Source organism: Squalius cephalus (assembly GCF_949319135.1).
Source record: "Squalius cephalus genome assembly, chromosome: 12".
Lineage (NCBI taxonomy): Eukaryota > Metazoa > Chordata > Actinopteri > Cypriniformes > Leuciscidae > Squalius > Squalius cephalus.
This window is the reverse complement of record NC_137133.1, coordinates 34,507,943-34,520,231: the sequence shown is the minus strand read 5'-3', so window position 1 is coordinate 34,520,231 and position 12,289 is coordinate 34,507,943.

The window sequence follows — 12,289 nt, the reverse complement described above, 5'->3', positions numbered from 1 at the left end:
TTGCATTTTTCTTCAATATTGTGCACCCCTAATAAGGACACAAACATTCAGCTTAGTTCAGTGTATTTATGAGCAATCTGAAACTGGTGGAGCCTTTGGCCTTTCAAAAAAAAAAAAAAAAAAAAAAAAAAGGAAAGAAAGAGAAAATATCCTTTTTGTTCATATTATTGCACTTTAAATAGAATTTTCAGATAAATGTACAGGTGCAATAAATAGTAAACTGCATTTGGCTTTCACTCTAAATTAAAAGCATTACTTGTAAAAGTAGGTCTTTTCGAAAGAGCTGAGTTAATTGTGACCACTAGGAGGCAATAAACTTCCACCAAAAAAAAAGTATGAATAGGCAAAATTTAATATATAAACTAAGATCAAATAATTTGATAAGACATAAATGTAATTTATTATTATTTAATTTATAATGTATAAAAAATTTTTTTTTTTAAATAACAACAACAATTTTGATAAAATTATATTACAAAAGTATATAAATTATAACATTTGAATTATAGTGTATATAGGTAAAATGTTTAAAACTTAAAATGACAACAACAAAAATTAATTAAATTAATATAATTATTTATAAATTACATTATTATGATCAGTAATTTTCATTTTATTATGATTTGTAAACAATAAAAAGAAATACCTTTCACACCTGAAAAAATATAGAATCATATATTTAAAAAAATATTCAATGCAACACATAAGTTATCTGACTTATATCAGGCATTCATTAATTATACTTTATTATATGAGAGACTTTTACACAACTATTACAAAAGGCTCAAACATTCACTGATGCTCCAGAAGAAACCATGATGCATGAAGAGCCGGGGTGAAAACTCTTTGAATTTGAAGATCAAGGTAAACTGTACTTGAATATACTTGATCAAAGTATATTCTGTAGCTTCTGAAGGCCAGTATTAAATGAACAAAAATATCTTTAAACAAAAAAAGAAATATGACAAATCTTCATCTGGTTCAAAAGTTTTCACCCCCGGCTATTAATGCATCGTGTTTGCTTCTGGAGCATCAGTGAATGTTTGAACCTTTTGTAATAGATGTAGATTTGGAGGGAGGGACCTGGAGTATTTTTCTGGAGAACATTGGGCAGTTTAACTGCTCAGGACAAACAAGGGACTCAAGAACAACCATGCACAAAAAAAAAAATAAAAAAAAATAATAATAATATATATATTGGATCATCCAGGTAACGACACACAGTATTAAGAATCAAGGGTACATCAACATTTGAATGGGGTCATTTTTATAAATTCAGCTTTTATTTTGTCTTGTGTGTCTATGAAAATATATTTTATGTAAAATATCTTATTCAGGACAGTACTAAATAAAAACTAACATGCATTTTGTATTATCCCTTATACACAATAGTGGAGGGCTAATACAAAATTATCATGAAAGAAAACTCTCAGCCCACAGCATCACAATCCAGCACATTCAACTATATATATATATATACGTGTATGTATAGTTGAATGTGCTGGATTTTTGTGCTGTGGGCTGAAGCTGTTTGCTTCATTTTCGTGTGGGTTTCCTTTGGATGTGAAAGTGGACAGAGTTAATGAGCATAAAATACTTTACAGACACTTCTCTCAGCAGCTTCTCTGATTCTCACGAGCCTCCACACATCATGTCTGCATCGAATGCAATCAAAAGTGTGGCCACATCTTCACAAATCCAACGGAAACTCTCGTTATCTTAGCATGTGTCAGCCAAATGTTTGAATAATTGACACCTTAATGAGGCTAAATTAATTTGCCCCTAATGACCCTGCGCCTAACCAGAAGCACACTTGACACGCTCCTCGAATTCACAGCACAGGAAATCTGTCCGTTTCGCTGGAATACAAGTGTTTGTGGGTTTTAGAGGGATTTCAGGTTTGATGAGATGGAAACAATGAAGTAGAGGCTCTTGAGCAAATGATGATGAATTCTGTGTTTTTAAAGCAGGCAGAGATCAGCGCGTCAGGAGCTGAACTCTGTGGAAACATCTCACTGCCGGGTTAAGATCTTTTGTGTTATCAGCGTCAAATAAATAAATAAATAATCCATCGCATAAAGGATCATTCAGTCTAATCCTGTGTGTTTTATTCAAGTAGTGTTATGCTGAACTGAAACCACGCAAATCCATTCAAGCACTCTGTATACAGCCTGTTTATTATTCAAATTAGTATCAGCATTATTGTTGTTCTTATTTTAATCGCTGAGGTTAACTGACTGAAACGGTGGTTTAGAGGCTTCGTTGGATCTTATAAAAGATGTTTTCATTGGATCGACAGAGATTTTGCTGGACATCAAATAATTGCTTTCATTCTTTGCCCTCCGTATTGATTTATTAAAGTTATATATACGTTTCTACGAAAAGAGTTGCATTATACTAAAGGGTCCATTATTTTATAAGGGTGTTATTTGGATTATTTCAGATAACATGATGGCCTATATCTTTAAGTAAATCTAAAAACAGACTACGTTATTCAGTGACAAACTTCCACTCTACTAATGCACTTTACACATTCAAACTTGTTTATGTAATGACTTAAATTAAGTTTGCAACACAAAGTAATCATATAGCATCAGAAGACATATTTAGTTAGTTTACACAGTTTGTTGTGAGTATTTGCAGCGCATTTATGTATTCGATTGTTAATATTTGCAGCATGTTTCTGTATTCTGTTGCGTTGTGTATATTTGCAGCGCGTTTGGTATTCGGTTGTGTTGTTAATATTTGCAGCATGTTTATGTATTTAGTTGCATTGTGAGTATTTGCAGTGCATTTATGCATTTAGTTGCGTTGTGAGTATTCGGTTGTATTGTGAGTATTTGCAGCGCGTTTATGTATTTAGTTGCGTTGTGAGTATTCGGTTGCGTTGTGAAAATTTGCAGTGCGTTTATTTATTTAGTTGCATTGTGAGTATTTGCAGCGAGTTTATGTATTTAGTTGCGCTGTGAGTATTTGCAGCGCATTTATGTATTTAGTTGCATTGTGAGTATTCGGTTGTGTTGTGAGAATTTGCAGCGCATTTATGTATTTAGTTGTATTGTGAGTATTTGCAGCGAGTTTATGTATTTAGTTGCGTTGTGAGTATTTGCAGCGCGTTTATGTATTTAGTTGCGTTGTGAGTATTTGCAGCGAGTTTATGTATTTAGTTGCGTTGTGAGAATTTGCAGTGCATTTATTTATTTAGTTGCATTGTGAGTATTTGCAGCGAGTTTATGTATTTAGTTGCGTTGTGAGTATTTGCAGCGCGTTTATGTATTTAGTTGCGTTGTGAGTATTTGCAGCGAGTTTATGTATTTAGTTGCGTTGTGAGAATTTGCAGTGCATTTATTTATTTAGTTGCATTGTGAGTATTTGCAGCGAGTTTATGTATTTAGTTGCGCTGTGAGTATTTGCAGCGCGTTTATGTATTTAGTTGCGTTGTGAGTATTTGCAGCGAGTTTATGTATTTAGTTGCATTGTGAGTATTTGCAGCGCATTTATGTATTTAGTTGCATTGTGAGTATTTGCAGCGAGTTTATGTATTTAGTTGCGCTGTGAGTATTTGCAGCGCATTTATGTATTTAGTTGCATTGTGAGTATTTGCAGCGCGTTTATGTATTTAGTTGCATTGTGAGTATTTGCAGCGCATTTATGTATTTGATTGTGTTGTTAATATTTGCAGAATGTTTCTGTATTCGGTTGCGTCGTGAGTATTTGCAGCATGTTTCTGTATTATGTTGAGCTCTCTCTGCCACCGTAGAAAAGACTGTTCAGGATATTTTTCAAGAATAGAAGAAAGAAATGTATACAGGTTCAGAACAACATGATTGTGAATAAATGACAGAAATGTCATTTTTTGGTGGGAGAGCGAGAGATTCTGCCTCAAGGTTTAAGGTGAGCTAAAGCCTCTTATAAAGATGCAGCTGTCCCTCATTTGAGATTCCCAGGCCTAAAAAAAAGACATCCATGCTGTAACCTCCAGGTGTCCACGGGTCTTTCAGCTCTCAGAGTGCTCTGTGAAACGGCGCTACAGATGGAGACAAGATAAGAAACACACTCATTGAGGGGGAGGGCTCATAAAGGAGAGACAGAGAATGAGTGGCACATGAAAAAGACGAGTGACGTGATGAATCAATGCAATGAGTCGCTGCACACAAAACAAAACGCGAGACCCTGTCTGCCATTTACGTTCAACGAGATATTCACTCACACACACACACACACACACACACACACACACGGGCTCCTGTGTACATTTAAACACAGAGCACTTTTAATGAATGAACGCCTGTTGAAAGCCCAACTGTGTGTCTCGTTCAATAGTCGTATAAATATATCTGTCTAAACAGACAAATCTGAAGAAAATGTGAGTGCTTGCTTATGCAAATGTCGCCCGCCACAATGCTAGAACATTGCTAGTTTTACAGGGCGTTCTGGGTGTTTGCTAGAACGTTGATAGAAGGTTACTAGGGTGTTCTGGATCCTAGAAGGTTTCGAGGTGGTTAATAGTTTGACATAGGTGGATAGATCATAGGTTGCTAGTTGCTAGTTGGTGTTCTGGGTGGTTGCTAGAACATTGTTAGGTGGTTAATAAGGCATTCTGGGTGTTTCTGAAACATTGTGGTTACTAGGGTCTGGGTGGCTGCTAGAAGGTTGCTACTGGTCCAAATCAAAAGTGTCACCCCAAATTATCTATGATGTCTTCAACCCGTCCATAGGGGGATCTCACGATAAAACAGCGTCTTTTCAGTTTCGAGTCGACTAGTAGCCTAGTTGTATCATTTCTTCCGATACTGCCCTCTGTAACCGATAGGCGTGGCTTGGGAGTGGCCTCGTAGGACAGCGAAGCAAGTGCATTCTGGGAGTTGTTGTCTTTCATCCACATGAGCCAAAAATACATTTTCTGGCTTTTCTCAATCTAGAAGGCACCAACTTCTAAAATAGTTTCACATTTCTACTACATAAATGACCCAATTTAAATACACATTCATCTTTCCAGCAGTGAAATATCCCTTTAAGAACTATTCACTAGAGGTTCTTTGAGGATCTAAAAACGGTTCTGCGAAAAAACCCTTTTGGAACCTTGATTTTTGAGCGTGTACAGAGCAATATAGTCTTTACAAACATTTCTGTATTTTATGATTTTTTTTTTTTTATGACATCTAGCTCTTGTTTTCGTGAGGTCTCGCCCTAAGAGCAGTTCAAATAATTTGTTTGAGTTCAGCCCTCACATCTGTCACATCCACACTGGCTGACCTGACTCTTTCTTTCTGATTTAAAAACAGGCAAGACGTGATCCTCTAATAAAGACAAACTAGCACTTCCACCCGACAGCACGACAACTAAACAGCTTGCTGCAACAATGCCAATTACATTTCCCTGTTTGAGCAGGAATGGTGTCCCGGGTTACACTAATAGATGTTTAGTTAAACCCTCATTTACTGGTCCTGACCTTTCAATGTCCCTCTCGACAATAGGAAACTCACTCAGATTCAGTCATGACGTCAGAAGAGGAGTGACTTCTGATTGGCTGAAACAGATAAATACCAAAGTTTTAAGTTTAATACAACCAGTGATTTTTTTATGTGTCACAGATGAGATATTATTAGTCTGTGTTGCCAACTTAGCTATACTTTTCAGACCCCTTTAGTGACTTTTTTCAATTCTAGTGACTATTTGGACTGCTGGTTAACATCTAGTCAGTCACTATTTCATTCCATTGTCGGGCAGAAAATATGTAAATAAGCTTTATTGGACATTTAGCTATTATATTAGAATACAGTATATGAGCATGGATTAGGAGAGAAAACAGATTGTGTCTAACAGATGTCATCTAGCGACTTTGAGCAGGCCAAAGTTTTAGTTGAAGTTTTAGTAATTTTGTTGTGCATTCGTCTTTTTTTCAATTTTTTTTTTTTTTTTTTTTTTTTTTGCTGTCAAATTGATTAATTGCGATTAATCACATCTAACATAAATGTGTGTGTGTGTGTGTACATATAAACATATATACATATATATATATATATATATATATATATATATACAGTGAGGAAAATAAGTATTTGAACACCCTGCTATTTTGCATGTTCTCCCACTTAGAAATCATGGAGGGGTCTGAAATTGTCATCGTAGGTGCATGTCCACTGTGAGAGACATAATCTAAAAAAAAAATTCCAGAAATCACATTGTATGAATTTTTAACTATTTATTTGTATGATACAGCTGCAAATAAGTATTTGAACACCTGAGAAAATCAATGTTAATATTTGGTACAGTAGCCTTTGTTTGCAATTACAGAGGTCAAACGTTTCCTGTAGTTTTTCACCAGGTTTGCACACACTGCAGGAGGGATTTTGGCCCACTCCTCCACACAGATCTTCTCTAGATCAGTCAGGTTTCTGGGCTGTCGCTGAGAAACACGGAGTTTGAGCTCCCTCCAAAGATTCTCTATTGGGTTTAGGTCTGGAGACTGGCTAGGCCACGCCAGAACCTTGATATGCTTCTTACAGAGCCACTCCTTGGTTATCCTGGCTGTGTGCTTCGGGTCATTGTCATGTTGGAAGACCCAGCCTCGACCCATCTTCAATGCTCTAACTGAGGGAAGGAGGTTGTTCCCCAAAATCTCGCAATACATGGCCCCGGTCATCCTCTCCTTAATACAGTGCAGTCGCCCTGTCCCATGTGCAGAAAAACACCCCCAAAGCATGATGCTACCACCCCCATGCTTCACAGTAGGGATGGTGTTCTTGGGATGGTACTCATCATTCTTCTTCCTCCAAACACGTTTAGTGGAATTATGACCAAAAAGTTCTATTTTGGTCTCATCTGACCACATGACTTTCTCCCATGACTCCTCTGGATCATCCAAATGGTCATTGGCAAACGTAAGACGGGCCTTGACATGTGCTGGTTTAAGCAGGGGAACCTTCCGTGCCATGCATGATTTCAAACCATGACGTCTTAGTGTATTACCAACAGTAACCTTGGAAACGGTGGTCCCAGCTCTTTTCAGGTCATTGACCAGCTCCTCCCGTGTAGTTCTGGGCTGATTTCTCACCTTTCTTAGGATCATTGAGACCCCACGAGGTGAGATCTTGCATGGAGCCCCAGTCCGAGGGAGATTGACAGTCATGTTTAGCTTCTTCCATTTTCTAATGATTGCTCCAACAGTGGACCTTTTTTCACCAAGCTGCTTGGCAATTTCCCCGTAGCCCTTTCCAGCCTTGTGGAGGTGTACAATTTAGTCTCTAGTGTCTTTGGACAGCTCTTTGGTCTTGGCCATGTTAGTAGTTGGATTCTTACTGATTGTATGGGGTGGACAGGTGTCTTTATGCAGCTAACGACCTCAAACAGGTGCATCTAATTTAGGATAATAAATGGAGTGGAGGTGGACATTTTAAAGGCAGACTAACAGGTCTTTGAGGGTCAGAATTCTAGCTGATAGACAGGTGTTCAAATACTTATTTGCAGCTGTATCATACAAATAAATAGTTAAAAAATCATATATTGTGATTTCTGGATTTTTTTTTTTTTGATTATGTCTCTCACAGTGGACATGCACCTACGATGACAATTTCAGACCCCTCCATGATTTCCAAGTGGGAGAACTTGCAAAATAGCAGGGTGTTCAAATACTTATTTTCCTCACTGTATATACACATACACACACACACACATATATATATATATATATATATATATATATATATATATATATATATACAGTATATACAGTATATATATATATATATATATATATATATTATATATACACAAACTTTAATGCTATTTGTCATTAATCGGTTTGACAGCACTAGGTTTTTTTATATATATTTTTTTTAGAATTTTTTATTTTAGTTTTAGTTATTTTAGTGCATTAAGTTGAAATAAATGAGAACTAAATGAAAAAGAAAAATGTTTCCTTGGCAACTGGAAATAAGTTTTTGTATATTTTATTTTATTTCAGTTAACATTTATTTTTATTTCATTTAATTAATTTTTTTTATGGTTTTAGTTTTAGTTAACTATGATAACTATCCACAATATGTACTATTCTCTCAGTTTGTAAAAATTAAATAAGAAAAATCCAGAGAATCTGTACAGCACTGAATCAAACATTAAAAATAAACAATACAAATATACAATTGATTACAATGATTCACACTCACATTCACACAGTCTGGCCACAACAGAACTTAAACATTACGCGTCTAATTTGTAATACTGACTTTGACCATGACAAGCTATATCTTTCAACTCACGACTATTTAAACTTTCACATGATACAGTAGACTGCAGTATGCAATGCATTAAACATTACAGTCCTTTCCAAAGCCTGTTTCTGTGAGCAGCATTCTGCACACTACTGGACAACACACACACACACACAGCACTAGAGATGCATTTGCGGGTGTGTGGAAAAGAGCAAACCCTATAAGTGGCCATTAAAATAAGCTGTAGCATCACTTACACCTGAACACTTACAGGACACAACAGTGAAGCTCTCTCTCTCTCTTACACACACTCTTTCACTCGTTGTCCATCTATCCATCCATCACACATTCACACATATCTCTCTCGTTCTCTGTGTGTGTGTCTCTTCATGCTTCAGTCTATTTTAGGCTGTCACAGTTGCTGTTGTCACTTATTATGTGAGGATTGTGGCACTTTCTGCTTTATATTTGCTAGCTGGTCATCACAATTATGTTGCAAGCATGCCTACCCTGTTTGTTTCTTTCCACGCTGACAGATCCCGGAGACCAGAATATCACAGGGACTTGAGGAGGGACTCTTGATGTGGACCACCAAAAACCACCTAGCAACCACCCAGAACACCCTAGCAACCACACAATCAAATGCACTCTGAACATTTTAGGAACGAAATAGCAACGCACTTGCAACCAACTAACACACCAACATTACAACAGTGAGTTTTACACAGACAGACTACATTTTCCAAATCAATCAATCAATCAATCAATCAATCAATCAATCAATAGTTTTGGCTGCTTTGTACTATAAAAGTCATTATAGTCAGGCAAAACCTCATTACAAGATCAAAATTAAGTATGACTGATCAGAATTTTTAATACAATATTTTGCTGTTTGAAAATATTAGCTATATATATATATATTCGAACTATAGTGTCAAATCGATTAGTCATGATTACTTGCAAGAACATAAACATTTGTGTGTGTGTGTGTGTGTGTGTGTGTGTGTGTGTGTGTGTAGATGTATATATACACAAACACATATTATACAGTACCAGTCAAAAGTTTGGAAACACTACTATTTTTAATGTTTTTGAAAGAAGTTTCTTATGCTCATCAAGCCTGCAGTTAAAAAAAAAAAACAAAAAAAAAAACAGTAATATTATGAAATATTATTACAATTTAAAATAATGGTTCTCTTTTTTAATATACTTTAAAATGTAATTTATTTTTGTGATGCAAAGCTGAATTTTCATCAGCAAGTACTCCAGTCTTTGGTGTCTTATGATCCTTCAGAAATCATTCTAATATGCTGGTTTATGATCAATGTTGGAAACAGTTGTGCTGCTTAATATTTTTTTTATAACCTGAGATACTTTTTTCAGGATTATTTGATGAATAAAAAGAACTGTATTTATTTAGAATAGAAATCTTTTGTAACAATATACACTACCGTTCAAAAGTTTGGGAACAATAACTATTTTTTTTAAAGAAATTAGTACTTTAATTCAACAAGGATGCGTTAAATTGATAAAAGGTGATGGTAACGATTTATATTGTTAGAAATGTTTTTATTTTGAATAAATGCTGTTTTTATGAATAAATGCTGTTAACGTTTTACTCATCAATGAATCCTGAAAAAAGTATTCCAAAAAAATATATTAAACAGCACAACTGTTTCCATCATTGATAATAACTGAGTATCAAATCAGCATATTAGAATGATTTCTGAAGGATCATAAGACACCAAAGACTGGAGTACTTGCTGATGAAAATTCAGCTTTGCATCACAAAAATAAATTACATTTTAAAATATATTAAAAAAGAGAACCATTATTTTAAATTGTAATAATATTTCATAATATTACGTTGTTTTTTTTTTTGTTTTTTTTTTTTACTGCAGGCTTGATGAGCATAAGAGACTTCTTTCAAAAACATTAAAAATAGTAATGTTTCCAAACTTTTGACTGGTACTGTATATTTACAAAATTCTATGTTAGATGCGATTAATCGCGTGACAGCACTAATTCTAACATATTACATCTCATAATGTTATGGAAAATATATGGCAAGATAAAGGTAAAAAACAGCACATCAAACCCAAAACGTTGAAGTCTAAGGATATTAAAGAAAAAAATGATCTACTAAAGACTTCCTTGTTACTGTACATAACAGAAAATCATTACTGCTCGCCATCCAGGCATTCACAAACTGCTCTGAGATCAGTATGAACACACATTACTCTAATAAAACTCATATTTCTGGTTTCCAAAACAACAAGATGTCTGGAAGATACACAAAGAGTATTACCCAGTTATTATGTGCGTTTATAAAAACCTGCTTCATCGCAAACATTTTTAGTAAAAAAAATATATATATATATATATTTTCCCAGTTGTATCTAAAGACCTAGTTCCCTAATTAAGAAAGCACACACATCTTTTGATATTGATTTTCAAAGAGACAGTTTTCCATCTGGTGATGGTGTGAGAGGATACACAACTCCATTACGCGGGGAATGGGTGACATGTTTTTAATAGTTTTAGTAATGATCTTCTGAGGGACATAAAAAGCTTTGGCCGTGTGGAACTATATTGGAAAATGCGACCGGAATTGAACACAAGAAAATCCAAAGATCCCAAGAAAATGCACCATAGAAAACAAGCGTTTGACTGTGAATTCTAAAGACATACGATCAATACTGGATATCATTTCAGACCTCCATGAAAGCAGTATTCGGCCTTGGAAAAAAAACTAATCTAAATGGTACATATGTTTAAAAATGTACTGAATAACTAAAATTGGTTCAACCCATGCATGTTCAGGTCAAATATGGACAAGCCCCTAGTTGGTTTACATTTTCAAATTAGCCTACATTTTTAAACCCAACGGTTGGGTTTGTCCATATTTGACCCAATCATAGGCTGAAACGACCAAGCAATTTTTAGAGTGTAAATAAATAAATAAAAATTAACTTTTAGATCACAGCATAATGCATACATTTTGTCATACTTTACACATGTACTTGGCACAGACAACCAGATTAAGCCACTTAGTGCCCTTTTCAGCCTGCATTAATTAAGATTCTTAATTAAGAATTTATCATGCATTACAAATTCTGTCAGAATACAGGTTTTCGGTCCAGATATTCTATTCTGGTCACTATGGCTCAAGTCCCTCCTTCAATGTAAGTCTAAGGGATCACTCACATTTTCTTCAGAAAATTATTATTTATTTTTTTTGTGCATACTTTCACTTAATTCAATACAGAAAGATTTACGAAAATGACTTAACATATGCTGACGGTTACAAGTACAGCAAAACCAAAGCCAAAAAAAATGTATTCATTAAAATAATTTAAGTTTTTGGTCATTTATTATTTATTTGTACAATAAACTAAGTAATTTTTTTGCATGTAGTAACACTACACGACTTCAATATGCTTAATCAACGAGCCTTTCATGTGATGCTTATGCAAAGTTGCAATGCCCATGAATTTTATGCTAATGATTAATTGTGATTAACAATTTAATTCTGTTCAGTAATCTCTGTAATTAAGCCTAATAGGTTATATATTTTAATGCTTTACTCGGAATTATAAAAATAAAAATAAAAACAGGCCCATATGATTTTCTTTAATGCTTTAAAAATGTATATTTATATCATTATTTATATAATATAAATGCAGTTTGATTAAACCTGCAAGCTTTCATTTTGTATGAAGAAAGATCTTTGTGTATTTTACAACATTATTATTATTATTTATTCCTTATTCTTTACTCCACTGTTTCTCTTTTCCACACCGGAAAAGGAGCCAAATATTGCGCATTAGATGGTATTTCTTTAAGAGATTACATTTCCCTTATTTGGATGACTGCAATTTTAACCACACAGTTATCTCAAATAATTGTGATTGGATAGAATAACAATGATCAGACGATTAATAAACAATGGTGGCATTTTTTATACGGATTTGAAGTTTCATTCACGTGCATCCAACAGAAAAACAGTGCAGAACGGCCCTAACCCTAACTCAAAGTTTAATATTTCGTTCCAGAGGTTTGATTACATTGCTAAA